This window comes from Zea mays, chromosome 9 (genome assembly GCF_902167145.1).
Source record: "Zea mays cultivar B73 chromosome 9, Zm-B73-REFERENCE-NAM-5.0, whole genome shotgun sequence".
Taxonomy (NCBI): Eukaryota; Viridiplantae; Streptophyta; class Magnoliopsida; order Poales; family Poaceae; genus Zea; species Zea mays.
The window spans coordinates 14254557-14270825 of record NC_050104.1 but is presented as its reverse complement, the minus strand read 5'-3'; positions in this window follow the sequence as shown (position 1 = coordinate 14270825).

The following is a 16269-nucleotide window of genomic DNA, read 5'->3' as shown; positions in this document are numbered from 1 at the left end:
ACTGCATCAATGGTCGTCTGCAAAAGTCTACAGTGAACAGTGAACAGTGCAACTACGCACGCAGAAGTCAGAGCAGGCGCCAGATGGCACACTGGACAATGAACAGGAGTTGTCCGGTGCACCACCGGACTGTCCGGTGGCCCACATGTCAGAAGCTCCAACGGTCGAACCCTAACGGTTGGGTGACGTGGCTGGCGCACCGGACAGTGTCTGGTGGCGCACCGGACTGTCCGGTGCGCCATACGACAGCAGCCTTCCCCAACGGGCATTTTGGTTGTTGGGGCTATAAATACCCCCAACCACCACTCTTCAAGGCATCCAAGCATTCACTACTCCTCATTCAATACAAGAGCAATACACAACACTCCAAGACACAAATCAAAGCCTCCGATCAAATCAAAGTCCCCAATTCAACTCTAGTTCTTAGGACTTGTGAGAAGATCGGCTTGTGTTCTTTTGTTGTTCTTGTTTCTTGGTTGGCCTTCTTCTTCCTCTATTCTTGTTCCTAAGATCATTGTAATCAAAGCAAGAGACACCAAGTTGTGGTGGTCCTTGTAGTGGACTAAGTGTCCCATTTGATTGAGAAGAGAAGCTCACTCGGTCTAAGTGACTGTTTGAGAGAGGGAAAGGGTTGAAAGAGACCCGGTCTTTGTGACCACCTCAACGAAGAGTAGGTTTGCAAGAACCGAACCTCGGTAAAACAAATCATCGTGTCATCCGCTCTTATTTGCTTGTGATTTGTTTTCGCCCTCTCTTTCGGACTTGATTATATTTCTAACGCTAACTCCGACTTGTAGTTGTGGTTTAAGTTTATAAATTTCAGATTTGCCTATTCACCCCCCTCTAGGCGACTTTCAGTCCGGTACTGACACGTGTCCAGGCCTTATCCTATGCGCTTGCGCTCCCCGCTCAGGCGGAGACCCGATGCTGCCACGTGGCTTGTTGCCCGTGACATAAGCCAGCGAGGGGAGCCTGATGTAAGGCCTTTAGGCCGCGCGGTCTCTGCATTTATTGCGGAGAGGACACGCCGCATGTCCACCCTACTGACAGGCGATGTGCCTCCTCAGTATTTAATGCGTCCTGTCCACTCCGCTGGCAGGTGGCGCCAGGGCCATCCTGCAGACGGCGCGCCTGTGCAGTCCATTGTCAAACAGTGCGCCCGTGCTGCGCGGCGTACTGTGTCCATTGACAATGCGCCCGTGCTGCGCGGCGCACTATGTCCATCATCCCTTTTGCGAGAAGCTTCCCCTACACGCCGATACGATGCAGATCTCGGATGTCAGGCGCAAGAAGGTTGCTCCAGCAGCGAACATTAGTAGCTCCAAGTACTACATCTGTTATGTTCCTGGGCCCACATGTCGGGGCTCAGTACCCTTGTACATGCCCCCCTTAGCTATAAAAGGGGAGGCATGCAACGTTACAGAGGAGGTCTCTCTTAGACAAAACTTAGACACAGACTATGAGCGCTCAAGCTTCCACAGCAATCCAACACACAGTGGAGTAGGGTATTACGCTCCGGTGGCCCGAACCACTCTGAATCCTTGCGTGTTCATGTGCTTGGTGATCGCTTAGCAAGACAGGCAATACACTTAATCCCCTTCCTCATCTTAGGATTTAGGGCGGGTGCATTTCGCCACCCGGCCGGAGAAATCCCTCTCCGACATTTGGCGCGCCAGGTGTCACACCCGGTTTTAGAAGGCAAACCGAATGCAAACCATGTACGTGCCAGGATCAGTTATTCACGTACACAGCAGTTACATAATATGGACATCATCACACGGTGCTCAAAATAGTATTAAAAGGGAATAATAGTCGGTTACATCGTACGTCTGAGACGTCCATATAGTTCTTACAATAAATCAAAGTGCGGAAAAGGAAACGTAGATAACTGCGGCCTTCACAGGCAGCCGACTGGGGGTTGCCGCTAACCCACACCTAGAACTCGTCGTAGTCTTGGAACTCCTGGAAGTCTCCTTCCACAGCTTCATCTTCGCCTGAGCAGTGGTTGCAATGCTGACAACCTGGGGGGGGGGGGTTTGGTGTGTAGAGCAAGGGTGAGTACACATCAACATACTCAGCAAGTATCCTGTTTGGCTGTAGTGGACTAGCTTTATGTGGGGATAAGTTAAGCAGTTGCTTTTAGTTGGTCAGATTATTACTTACTAGTAGAAAGCCAAGTTTTAGCATTAACCCAAGTTATTAACCCGATGTACCCTTTCCAAACGGAAAGAATACCACTTACCAGCACCATAGTCATAACCAAACCATCGATCTCATAGCCACCTGTACCACAATGTCTCTGATCAAGTACCACTAATCACTGGAGCTCCCTTGGCCGCTCATAACCGCGAGCACGGCTGATATATCAGTTTTCAAACACTCTGCAGAGGTTGTGCACTTTACCCACAAGCCGTGATTCCCATTCTGCCCGGAGATCATGACTCTCCATTGATCACTACCAAGGTGACCCAGCAGGGCATCACTACGTAGCCTTTACAAAGATTCCCCGGGGTTGTAGCCACCCGTTAGGTTTCCTAAATGTACTGCACTCCTCCCCAAGGGACAAATCAACCTTGGCAGAGCGAGCCGCATACACCGAGCCCCATTGACGGCACGACGGCTAAGTGAACTACATCACGGATCCTCTAATTATTCAGCTAAGGGCATCTTATTCCACCCTCATGGTTGCACTGTTTTCCCGGGCGGTCATCCATAGAACAGGTCCTTACGGAGAGGCACTCGAGAAACCGCTCGAGCCCCCTTGAAGGTCACAAGTACAACATCATAATAAGAGAAGGGAAAACAGCGTATCATAGATAATCTCATCATGTTCATTGATTATAGTTGAGCAATAGCATAAAGCTAAACAGTAATAATCCAACCCAAATAGGTAATCAAGGACAGGGATAACAAAAGCTAGTCAAACCTTAGGTATAAATATGTAAAGCGGGAGGTGAATTAAAGAATGAATAGGACAGAGATAGGTCAAAGGACACTTGCCTCCACCAACCGACTGCTGCTCAGGGGCTTCTCCTGCGAGTTCCTCGGGCTCTTCAACCGGATCGTTCTCTATGCGAGCGCAAACATACATACATCCACATATTTAATACAAAAGAACAGTACACCATACAATAGAAGGCAATAAGTAAACAGACGTTCCACGCGGGCTCGCGAGTATGGTTAAGAGAGAAAGAGGAAAAGACAGTCGAGAAACGATCACGTTACATGATTATAAAGACAGTCGAGAAAGAGGAAAAGACAGTCGAGAAACGCGGCGTTACACCTTAAACAACCTAAAACAAAAATGGATCGTCGCGCGACGAAGCGCACGACGCAACACAAGATAGAATCTGAAATTAGACAAACCGTCACGCGGCGAAGCGCGCGACGCAACACGCTAATTAACGAATAATCACCGCGAGCGCGGGCGAGCGAAGATACGGTCGGGCGAGGCCGAGACGGGGGAACGGGCGGGCGAGCGGGGGGAAGGGCGGTTGAACCGGCCAGGGGGGCGGTTGAACCGGCCGGGGGCGGCCGAGGTCGCGCCGGCGAGCAAGGGCCACCGGGGCCGCGCCGGGCCACGCCGGGGGCGCGCCGGGGCCGCGCTGCGCGCGAGCAGGGGAGGAGCGGGGGCGGGCGGGCGCCGCCACGGAGCCGGGACGGGCGGGGAGCGCCGCCGGGGAGGCCGGGGAAGGGGTCGAGCGGGGGGGGGGGGGGCGAGCGGGGGCCGAGCACCGCCGGGGAGGGAGGCCGGGCGGGGGGTCGAGCGGGGGCTGAGCGCCGCCGCGGGGAGGGGCGGGCAGGGGCCGCGCTGCCGGGGCAGGGGCGGGGACGGGGCCGCGCGAGGGGAGGCCGGGGACGGGCGCCGAGCGCCGCCGCGGGAGGGAGCGGGCGGGCGAGCGCTGCCGGGGAGGGCAGCCGGGCGGGGCCGAGCGCCGCCGCGGGCGAGCGGGGAGGGGGTCGAGCGCCGCCGCGCCGGGCAGGGGCGGGGACGGGCGGGGTCACGCGCGGGCAGGGGGAGAGGGAGGGCGCGCGCGGGGGGAAGAAGAGAAGGGAGAGAGAGAGAGAGGAGAAGGGGAGGGGAGGGGAGCTCACCTCGGGGTCCAAAATCCGTTGATCGCCGTCTCCAAATCCTAGGGCACCACGGGGAGAGAGAGGTGGGAGAGGGAGAGGAGAGGCTGTTGCGCGGGAGATCCAAATGAGAGAGAGAGAGGGGATGGGGGGCGCAGGGGGGGGGGGGGGTTGGGCGCCAGGGGCGCGCAGGCCGGGGCGGGCCGGGCCGGCTGAGCTGGGCTGGGCTAAGTTGGGCTGGGCCGAGCCACTTCGCGGATTGAAAACCCACGACGAGCGCGACCACTAAACGGAATTAAATCGCGAACTGAAATCCGGAACGGAACGAGACGAACACTCATCATCAGACAAAGAAATGTGCTTCGGCATGATGCAACACCCATGACACTTAGGTTTTGGTTTATACATGACACGGACACATGCCGCTATACTGGTTTGAAATTGGGAAGAAGGAGCAAACGGGGAAAGAGAAAAGAGAGTAACGCCCGAATTTGGTGAGAGAAAAGAAGAAAAAATTCTACCCCCAAATTCAGGGCGTTACAAACCTATCCCCCTTAAAAGAATCTCGCCCTCGAGATTCAGGGTTGGCTAGCAAAGAGCTCAGGGTATTTAGCCATCAGATCATCTTCACGCTCCCAGGTTGCTTCTTCTTCAGAGTGGTGATTCCATTTGACTTTGCACATTCTGATGGTCTTCCTTCGGGTGACTCTGTCTGCAACTTCAAGGACCTGCACTGGCTTCTCAACGTAGGTCAAGTCCTCCTGGACCTCAAGACCTTCCACTGGCAACTGCTCTTCTGGCACACGCAAGCACTTCTTCAACTGAGACACATGAAAGACATCATGCACAGCAGACAAATTCTCGGGCAAACTGAGCTGATAGGCCACTTCTCCACGTCTTGCAAGAATCTGATACGGACCAATGTAGCGGGGTGCTAGTTTGCCTTTCACTCCGAATCTTCTGACTCCTCTGATCGGTGACACTTTCAGATAGACAAAGTCTCCGACTTCGAAACTCAGCTCTCTTCTTCTTGTGTCTGCATAGCTTCGCTGCCTCGATTGCGCTATCTTCAGATTCTCTCAGACCATCTTGATGTTCTCTTCGGCTTCAAGCAAAATGTCTGGCCCAAACACTTGCTTCTCTCCAGGCTGATCCCATTGCAACGGAGTTCTGCAACTCCTTCCATAAAGCGCCTGAAATGGTGACATCTTCAAACTGGCCTGGTAACTGTTGTTATAGGAAAACTCTGCATAAGGCAATCTCTTATCCCATCCGGACTGATCTTGTAACGCACAGGCTCTCAACATGTCTTCAAGAATTTGATTGGTCCTTTCGGTCTGGCCATCTGTCTGCGGGTGATAAGCTGAACTGAAATTCAGATGCGTGCCTAAAGCTTCATGCAACTGCTGCCAGAAATGAGAGGTAAACTGCGTTCCTCTGTCTGACACTATCTTCTTTGGCACACCATGAAGACAAACGATCCGAGACATATACAATTCTGCCAATACGGCACTGCTATAGTTGGTCTTGACAGGTATGAAGTGGGCTGACTTGGTCAAGCGGTCCACTACTACCCAAACGGAATCGTAGCCGGCTCGAGTGCGAGGCAATCCGACTATGAAATCCATACCAATTTCATCCCATTTCCACTGAGGGATCTGCAACGGTTGCAACAATCCAGCAGGTCTCTGGTGCTCTGCCTTAATTCTTCGACAACTATCGCACATAGCCACATGCTCTGCGATTTCCCTCTTCATTTTGTACCACCAGAATTTCTTCTTCAGATCCTGATACATCTTCTCACTGCCAGGGTGAATCGAATAGGCTGTCTCATGAGCTTCCTTGAGAATCAACTCCCGAATAGACTGGACATTGGGAACACACAAGCGGTCTTTGAACCATATCACGCTTTCTGCATCTTCTCGAAAATCTTTGCCTCTGCCATCTAGAATCAGTCGCCGGATCTCACTGATTTTCTCATCATTCTTTTGCGCTTCTTTGATTTCGCGCTCCAAGGTAGGTTCCAACTCAACTGTGACTCCTCGAGAATTGTTCAGAAATCCGAGACTCAACCTGTCAAACTCCTTGGCCAACTCATAAGGCATCGGACGAGCAACCATCAGATTGACTTGACTCTTTCTGCTCAAAGCATCTGCCACTACGTTTGCTTTGCCTGGATGGTAATGGATCTCCAACTCATAATCTTTGATCAACTCCAACCATCTTCGTTGCCTCATGTTCAACTCTGACTGAGTGAATATGTACTTCAGACTCTTGTGATCTGTGTAAACATCGCATTTCTGTCCATACAGATAGTGCCTCCATGACTTCAGTGCATGAACCACTGCTGCCAACTCTAGATCATGGATTGGGTAATTCTTCTCATGAACCTTCAACTGTCGGGACGAGTAAGCCACAACTCTTCCCTCTTGCATCAACACACATCCCAAACCCGTGTAACAAGCATCACAATACACCGAGAAGGGCTTGTGCACATCAGGCAAGACTAGGACAGGCGCTGTAGTCAACTTCTCTTTCAGCGCTTCAAAGGCCTCTTGACATTTCTGGGTCCACTTGAACTCAACTTTGTTGCCTAGCAACGCTGTCATTGGTTTCGCAATCTTTGAAAACCCTTCAATGAATCGCCGATAATATCCGGCCATTCCAATGAAGCTCTTGATTCCTCTAGCATCTGTTGGCGCTTTCCAGTTCAAAATGTCTGCCACTTTCTTCGGATCCACAGCCAATCCTTCTTTGTTGATTATGTGACCCAAGAACAGGACTTCACTGATCCAGAACTCACACTTGCTCAACTTTGCATACAACTGGTGCTCTCGCAATCTCTGCAATACCATCCTCAAATGATCTGCGTGCTCTTCTTCGCTTTGAGAATAAACCAAAATGTCATCAATGAATACCACCACAAACTTATCGAGATAATCCATGAATACACTGTTCATCAAGTTCATGAAGAACGCTGGCGCATTGGTCAAACCAAAAGACATTACTGTGAACTCATACAACCCATACTTGGAAATGAATGCCGTCTTCGGAATGTCCGAAGGTCGGATCCTGAGCTGATGATAACCTGACCTCAGATCAATCTTGGAGAACACACTGGCTCCTCTCAACTGGTCGAACAGATCTTCTATTCTGGGCAAGGGATACTTGTTCTTGATCGTGACCTCATTCAAAGCTCGGTAATCAATGCACATCCTCTTGGTGCCATCTTTCTTCTCCACAAATAGGACAGGGGCGGCCCAAGGCGAGGTGCTTGGCCGAATGTAACCTTTCTCTGACAGCTCATCAATTTGCTTCTTAAGTTCATCCAACTCTGGTCCCGATATTCTGTAAGCTCTCTTGAAGATAGGGGCGGTTCCAGGAAGAAGCTCTATGGCAAACTCAACTTTCCGCTCTGGTGGCATACCCGGTAAGTCCTTTGGAAACACATCTGGGAACTCGGACACAACCTTGATACTCTCAATCAGGTCTGCTTCACTGCTATCAACAGCTAGCTGATAACAACTTCCTTTCTTTGGCTCAGGCGAGACTAACTCGGTCACCACTTCCTCTCCTAGTGGGGACACCAACTTGATTGTCCTTTTATCACCACTGATAACTGCCTGATACTTATCTAGCCAATTCATCCCTAGGATGACATCTATTCCCTGAGTACCCATTACTATAAGGTTGGCGGGAAACGCTATCCCCCTTATTTCCACACTTATATTCAAACAAATGCTATCGGCTCGAATTCTACCACCGGCTGAGTCAATTTGAATGGGGGTTGACATGGTAGTAATTGGAAGATTATGTGCTTCTACCCATGATGCAGTAATGAAAGAATGCGTTGCTCCAGTATCAAATAACACTTCTACAATATGGGAGTCGACTGGGAACATACCTACTATCATGCCGGGGGTCTCCTGAACTGCTTCCGCCTCCAAGTGATTCAGCCTTCCATGATTATAGCGCGGCTGAGAGCGATTGCCTGCTCCAGACTGAGGCACATTCTGCTTTGCTGGGGCATTGGGGCCTGACTGCTGCTGGGCTGCCTTCTTCGGACATTGCATCACCCAGTGGCCTTGCTCTCCACAATGGAAACATGCTCTGTTTCCAACCTGAGCTGGTGCTGCCTGATTGCTCTGCTGGTTTGCTGGGGCAGGAAGACGAGGTGCCTGCTGATTCTGCCTCGGAAACTGACCTCCTGACTGATGGTTCTGACGGTTCTGGTACTGATGCTGAGGATACTGCCTTTGGAACTGCTGATGCTGCTGAGGTGGACGCTGGTTCTGCCTGAACTGCTGAGGTTGATTGCCTGAGAAACGAGGACGACTGCTGCTTCCATGCTGGGGTCCACTGATCTTGCGCTTACGATCCTCCATCTCCTTGCGCTTTCTCTCCATCATGATTGCTCTGTCAATCAGGTGCTGGAATGTCGGGAAGGTGTGATTCATCAGTTGATACTGAAGAGGGTCGACCAAGCCTCTCAAAAAATGGTACTGTCGCTTGGCGTCGGTGTTGACATCTTCAGGAGCATAGCGAGACAACTGCAGAAATCTGTCTCGGTACTCACTGACAGACGATGACCCTTGCTTGAGGGCCAGGAACTCCTCCTTCTTCACTGTCATCAGACCTGCAGGAACATGGTACTGACGAAAACTACCTCTAAACTCTTCCCAGGTGATGGCGTCAGGATGGGCATGGGTGGCGAGGTAAGACTCCCACCATGACTGGGCTGCTCCTCTCAACAGACGGGGACCATACAGGACTTTCTCCCTATCATCGCACTGAGCGGTATGCAACTCCCGCTCCACAGTGCGCAGCCAGTCTTCAGCATCCATAGGGTCAGAAGAATGAGCGAACGTTGGTGGATGACCTCTCATGAATTCAGCACGCTTGTCTCTAGGCATCTGGGGCATCTGAGGCTGAGGTGGGGCCTGCTGCTGTTGCTGCTGCTGCTGCTGAATGGCGGCCAAAGTCTGACCGATGGCTTGAACTGCCTGAGTCTGCATCAGAAACATCTGCTCGATGGACGTCGGGGGCGGCAGGTGCTGCTGCTGGGGCACCTCATCCTGCGGAGCGGCTCGCTCTCGCTGAGCACGCCTTCCTCCTCTGTGCCTGTTCTCTGACATCTGCAGAATGCAACCACACATCAGAACTGATCTAGCAAATCTTGCAGCATAAGAAAAGAGTAGAGGATTCTTCAACAGCACTGAACAGATGAGCATCTTCACTGATCTCCAACACAGACCACACAGCTTCTCAGATAAAGAGGAAAGTGGAATAAAAGGTTTCCCAACTATATAACTAACTCCATTAACATAATAGGTAAACCAAAATGCAGGGGATACCCACACTCTGGTGACAGTCATTACAAAGATCCAAACCAAACATAGTTCATCATGACAAACATAGATGCACAGGATATAGCAAACTACCCTGTCTAACTAAGACTAACTAAGACCGAGACTAACGCTAAGACTGAAGCTTCTATGTATATATATTTCGTATTAATTACAAGATCCAACTCTAACGATCTATGGTTCTAGAGTTATCTTGGTCTTGCAGTCGGGATTGCCATAAGACTGGTGTCCACGCTGAGGTGAGCGGTACGGGTGCTGAGTCCCGACGGGAGCGGGGGAACCACCATCCAAGTGACGACGTTCCGCGCGCTCAGCCCGCAGCAGGGCGATCTCAGCACGAGCCCTACTCAGCTCGTCTAATGCATGGTCCAGCTCCGTGTTTAGCACGGCGGCTAGGTTGACTGTGCTGCTCAACCTAGGATTGCCCTCACCGACAGGTGAGACAATCACGCCTCCTGTGCTGCCAGATGGACGGCGGGGGTAATACTTCAGGTCAAGACCGTCAGCTGCCCCACCGAAAACCGAGCAGTAGTGCGAAAGCGCACGCCGTGCAGCATCTTGCATGGCTGCCACAGCTGAGTCCCGTTCAGAAATAGAATAGTGCTCTGAGCAGGCCTCTGCACCCTGGAGACTGTTCTCCGGACGGCGCACCAAGCAGGTTGCCTCCCAGCGGTCCGGGTGGACCCCGCGACTGTGCTGGTAGACCACACAGCGATACTCGACGGACCAAGTATGTCGGTCAAATGCCCGACGTAGCAGGGTGTCGAGCGCATCGTGGAAGTGACACCCGCGAGCAGCGTCGCGAGTGATGGGTCGAGCAACCCATCCTTCCGGCTCAAGGTTAGCAGAGAAGTCGGTGTCGTGGCTCGAGCTGTCGTCGCCACCTCTGTCGTCTGGGTCTCCTCCAGCAGCTACTCCAGGGGCTGGGACGCCCAGTGGTGGTGCAGGGGGCGCCTCCAGAGGAAGCACAGGGGAGCAGCTCCTCACAGACTCTATCTCCTGGTGGAGCGAGAAAGAAGAGCCCTGCTGCTCCTGTCGTCGACGTTTCTGCTCCTCATGCAGGCGGTGGTGCAGTCTCTCCAAGTGGCTGGACTGTCCGGCCACAGGACGGCGAAGCGGACGCTCAGCAAGGCGGGAGGGTAAGAAGGGGATGACTGACTTTCATGCAGTGTGTCTAAGTCGAGCCATCTACAAAAGACATCGCAAGCAAAAGGGTGAGAACAGAATTAATAGGACCAGCAAATAATGAATCATGAGTGATTGAAGGATTAGAATAAAACATGATTTTCAGCAAGGTATAATATATAGTAGAACATAGGTTCGGTCGATATGACCAACTTTTGAAGGGATATCAAAGTCAAGGAAGGGACAGAGGTCTATAGTCCTTAGAACGGCCATTCTACTCTAGGTTAGCGGTCCTACAGTCAGCACGGCTTTGATACCACTTATGTCACACCCGGTTTTATAAGGCAAACCGAATGCAAACCATGTACGTGCCAGGATCAGTTATTCACGTACACAGCAGTTACATAATATGGACATCATCACACGGTGCTCAAAATAGTATTAAAAGGGAATAATAGTCGGTTACATCGTACGTCTGAGACGTCCATATAGTTCTTACAATAAATCAAAGTGCGGAAAAGGAAACGTAGATAACTGCGGCCTTCACAGGCAGCCGACTGGGGGTTGCCGCTAACCCACACCTAGAACTCGTCGTAGTCTTGGAACTCCTGGAAGTCTCCTTCCACAGCTTCATCTTCGCCTGAGCAGTGGTTGCAATGCTGACAACCTGGGGGGGGTTTGGTGTGTAGAGCAAGGGTGAGTACACATCAACATACTCAGCAAGTATCCTGTTTGGCTGTAGTGGACTAGCTTTATGTGGGGATAAGTCAAGCAGTTGCTTTTAGTTGGTCAGATTATTACTTACTAGTAGAAAGCCAAGTTTTAGCATTAACCCAAGTTATTAACCCGATGTACCCTTTCCAAACGGAAAGAATACCACTTACCAGCACCATAGTCATAACCAAACCATCGATCTCATAGCCACCTGTACCACAATGTCTCTGATCAAGTACCACTAATCACTGGAGCTCCCTTGGCCGCTCATAACCGCGAGCACGGCTGATATATCAGTTTTCAAACACTCTGCAGAGGTTGTGCACTTTACCCACAAGCCGTGATTCCCATTCTGCCCGGAGATCATGACTCTCCATTGATCACTACCAAGGTGACCCAGCAGGGCATCACTACGTAGCCTTTACAAAGATTCCCCGGGGCTGTAGCCACCCGTTAGGTTTCCTAAATGTACCGCACTCCTCCCCAAGGGACAAATCAACCTTGGCAGAGCGAGCCGCATACACCGAGCCCCATTGACGGCACGACGGCTAAGTGAACTACATCCCGGATCCTCTAATTATTCAGCTAAGGGCATCCCATTCCACCCTCATGGTTGCACTGTTTTCCCGGGCGGTCATCCATAGAACAGGTCCTTACGGAGAGGCACTCGAGAAACCGCTCGAGCCTCCTTGAAGGTCACAAGTACAACATCATAATAAGAGAAGGGAAAACAGCGTATCATAGATAATCTCATCATGTTCATTGATTATAGTTGAGCAATAGCATAAAGCTAAACAGTAATAATCCAACCCAAATAGGTAATAAAGGACAGGGATAACAAAAGCTAGTCAAACCTTAGGTATAAATATGTAAAGCGGGAGGTGAATTAAAGAATGAATAGGATAGAGATAGGTCAAAGGACACTTGCCTCCACCAACCGACTGCTGCTCAGGGGCTTCTCCTGCGAGTTCCTCGGGCTCTTCAACCGGATCGTTCTCTATGCGAGCGCAAACATACATACATCCACATATTTAATACAAAAGAACAGTACACCATACAATAGAAGGCAATAAGTAAACAGACGTTCCACGCGGGCTCGCGAGTACAGTTAAGAGAGAAAGAGGAAAAGACAGTCGAGAAACGATCACGTTACATGATTATAAATTAACTACTCGCTTAATGGAAGGAAATTTAATGTAGACACTATGTTTAGCGTAAAGTAAAGTCATGTTTCATGTCTAATTATTATAAGCAGGTGGAGATAAATAAAAAGGATGGTCGCGTGGCGAGACGCGCGACAAAGCTCTCTAAAACAAATTAAAAGTTAACGACTCGTCGCGCGACCGAGCACGCAACGAGACACTTCGCCTTAGTTACGAGGAGACGTTAAGCGTCGCGCGACGAAGCGCACGACGGCATACGTCGACTAAACTGAGTCCAAAGTGGAACGTCGCGTGAATACACACGCGGCGTTACACCTTAAACAACCTGAAACAAAAATGGATCGTCGCGCGACGAAGCGCACGACGCAACACAAGATAGAATCTGAAATTAGACAAACCGTCGCGCGGCGAAGCGCGCGACGCAACACGCTAATTAACGAATAATCACCGCGAGCGCGGGCGAGCGAAGATACGGTCGGGCGAGGCCGGGACGGGGGAACGGGCGGGCGAGCGGGGGGAAGGGCGGTTGAACCGGCCAGGGGGCGGTTGAACCGGCCGGGGGCGGCCGAGGTCGCGTCGGCGAGCAGGGGCCACCGGGGCCGCGCCGGGCCACGCCGGGGGCGCGCCGGGGCCGCGCTGCGCGCGAGCAGGGTAGGAGCGGGGGCGGGCGGGCGCCGCCACGGAGCCGGGACGGGCGGGGAGCGCCGCCGGGGATGCCGGGGAAGGGGTCGAGCGGGGGGGGGGGGGGGCGAGCGGGGGCCGAGCGCCGCCGGGGAGGGAGGCCGGGCGGGGGGCCGAGCGGGGGCCGAGCGCCGCCGCGGGGAGGGGCGGGCAGGGGCCGCGCTGCCGGGGCAGTGGCGGGGACGGGGCCGCGCGAGGGGAGGCCGGGGACGGGCGCCGAGCGCCGCCGCGGGAGGGAGCGGGTGGGCGAGCGCTGCCGGGGAGGGCAGCCGGGCGGGGCCGAGCGCCGCCGCGGGCGAGCGGGGAGGGGGTCGAGCGCCGCCGCGCCGGGCAGGGGAGGGGACGGGCGGGGTCACGCGCGGGCAGGGGGAGAGGGAGGGCGCGCGCGGGGGGAAGAAGAGAAGGGAGAGAGAGAGAGGAGAAGGGGAGGGGAGGGGAGCTCACCTCGGGGTCCAAAATCCGTTGATCGCCGTCTCCAAATCCTAGGGCACCACGGGGAGAGAGAGGTGGGAGAGGGAGAGGAGAGGCTGTTGCGCGGGAGATCCAAATGAGAGAGAGAGGGGATGGGGGCGCAGGGGGGGGTTGGGCGCCAGGGGCGCGCAGGCCGGGGCGGGCCGGGCCGACTGAGCTGGGCTGGGCTAAGTTGGGCTGGGCCGAGCCACTTCGCGGATTGAAAACCCACGACGAGCGCGACCACTAAACGGAATTAAATCGCGAACTGAAATCCGGAACGGAACGAGACGAACACTCATCATCAGACAAAGAAATGTGCTTCGGCATGATGCAACACCCATGACACTTAGGTTTTGGTTTATACATGACACGGACACATGCCGCTATACTGGTTTGAAATTGGGAAGAAGGAGCAAACGGGGAAAGAGAAAAGAGAGTAACGCCCGAATTTGGTGAGAGAAAAGAAGAAAAAATTCTACCCCCAAATTCAGGGCGTTACACCAGGTAGGGGGCTATGCATTAGGTTTTGCTTGTTTCCTCGCTCAGCATGATGGTGCAAATCGTTGAGCACCACGCCGAGACTTCAATGGATTTCCTGGTGGAGGAAGAAGTTGTTTCTTCCACGCCACAGGTTCCCAACTGCCCAGTGTCGGGCACTACTGCTGTGCACACTGCACGTCAGCGTACAACTACGCAGACATCCCGGACTCCATCGAGGGCGGCTCCGGGAGCATTATCAGCAGCCGGGGAGTTGTTGCGTCACCCTCCAAGCTCCACGACCTCACCAGAGGCCATGAAGCAGTGGCGGGACGACGTCGACCGACTGCTCGGCATGGCACATTCTACCTCGACCAGGTTGAGGCCACGGTCATCCCGGCGCCAACATGAGGCGTCGGCGTCTGTGCGCTCACCCTCAGTGAGGGGCGCACAGACCAACGACCTCCGGGCCGAACTCAACCGTAGGCGTGCGGGAGAGGATGCCCAGGTCTCTTTAGAGAGGGCGTGCGAGCGCCGGCAAAACATCGAGGGTCGCAACCTCGATCAAGACTTTGCTGCGGTAGCACCGCAGGCCCCCAATGGGCACCCGGTCCCAAGCGGGTGTCCCCTTGGCCGGTGTGGGCTGCGCCGCTCTCGCGGATCGTCTCCACGCTGCATCATGGCCACCCAAGTTCCGGCCGCACCTGCCGGAAAAGCACGACAGAACGTCAAACCTGTCGGAGTTCCTGCAAGTGTACGTCACCGCTATCACAGCAGCAGGTGGAAACACCGCTGTGATGGTGACATATTTTCATGTCGCCTTGTCTGGACCTGCCCGGACTTGGCTCATGAACCTCGCCCCAGGGTCGATCTACTCCTGGGAAGAGCTCTGTGCGTGGTTCATTGCGAACTTCGCCAGCGCTTACCAGCAGCACGGTGTGGAGGCCCACCTCCACGCGGTAAGGCAGGAGCCCGGGGAGACTCTCCGGACGTTCATCTCCCGCTTCACCAAGGTGTGAGGTATTATACCTCGCATTTCTGATGCTTCCATCATCACGACCTTCCGCCAAGGAGTACGTGATGAGAAAATGTTGGAGAAGTTGGCCACGCATGACGTGGAGAATGTCCCCACACTCTTCGCGCTAGCCGATAAATGCGCCAGAGCCGCCGAGGGTTGTGCATGGCACTCGGCCCCACAAACCGGGGCTGCCCAGTCGGGTGGCTCGGGTGTCGTCCCTTGGGACGGTAAGAAGAAAAAGAAGAAGGATCGCGACTACCAGAAGCCGCGGTCCACCGCTCTAGTTGTTGCAGCCGCGACCGGGGGCCGGGGCGACCGCAACAAATGCCCACGGCCTCAGAGGGGTAACAGTGGGCAGTGGCTCATGCCCTGTGCACCCCAACGGTCGCCACAGCGCCGCGGAGTGTCACGAGATCATTGACCTCGCGAAACGCGTCAGCGAGCGGCGCAAGTAGTCTTCCAAGGACGGCTCCCCACCTCGTCGCTGACCTGGCAAAGAAAAGGTCGACGACGACGAGGTGGCCGCGGCTAAACGGGACCTCGGGTTTCAGTCACCCGAGGGGGGCCTGAAGGATGTCTTCGTCGGAGACTCCTACTCCGGTGGTGACAACTAGATGGACCCCCAGAGGGACCCCGTTGAAAGGGAATTAGGCTTACACCTAGTTCCTAATTGATTTTGGTGGTTGAATTGCCCAACACAAATAATTGGACTAACTAGTTTTTCTCCAGTGTATAAGTTATACAGGTGCCAAAGGTTCACACTTAGCCAATAAAAAAGACCAAGTATTGGGTTCAACAAAGAGAGCAAGGGATAACCGAAGTGTGCCCTGGTCTGGCGCACCGGACTGTCCGGTGCACCACCGGACAGTGTCCGGTGCACCAGGGGACTTCACGCTGAACTCCTCACCTTCGGAAAAATCCAGAGGCGCTTTGCTATAATTCACCGGACTGTCCGGTGTACACGGACAGTGTTCGGTGCTCCAAGGAAGAGCGCCTCAGGAACTCGCCAGCTTCGGGAATTCGCTCCGCTATAATTCACCGGACATGTCCGGTGTGCACCGGACTGTCCGGTGAGCCAGCGGAGCAACGGCTACCTCGCGCCAACGTTCACCTGCAGAGGCATTAAATGCGCGCCAGAGCGCGCAGAAGTCAGGCACGCGCGAAGTGGCGCACCGGACACTCTACAATGCATGTCCGGTGC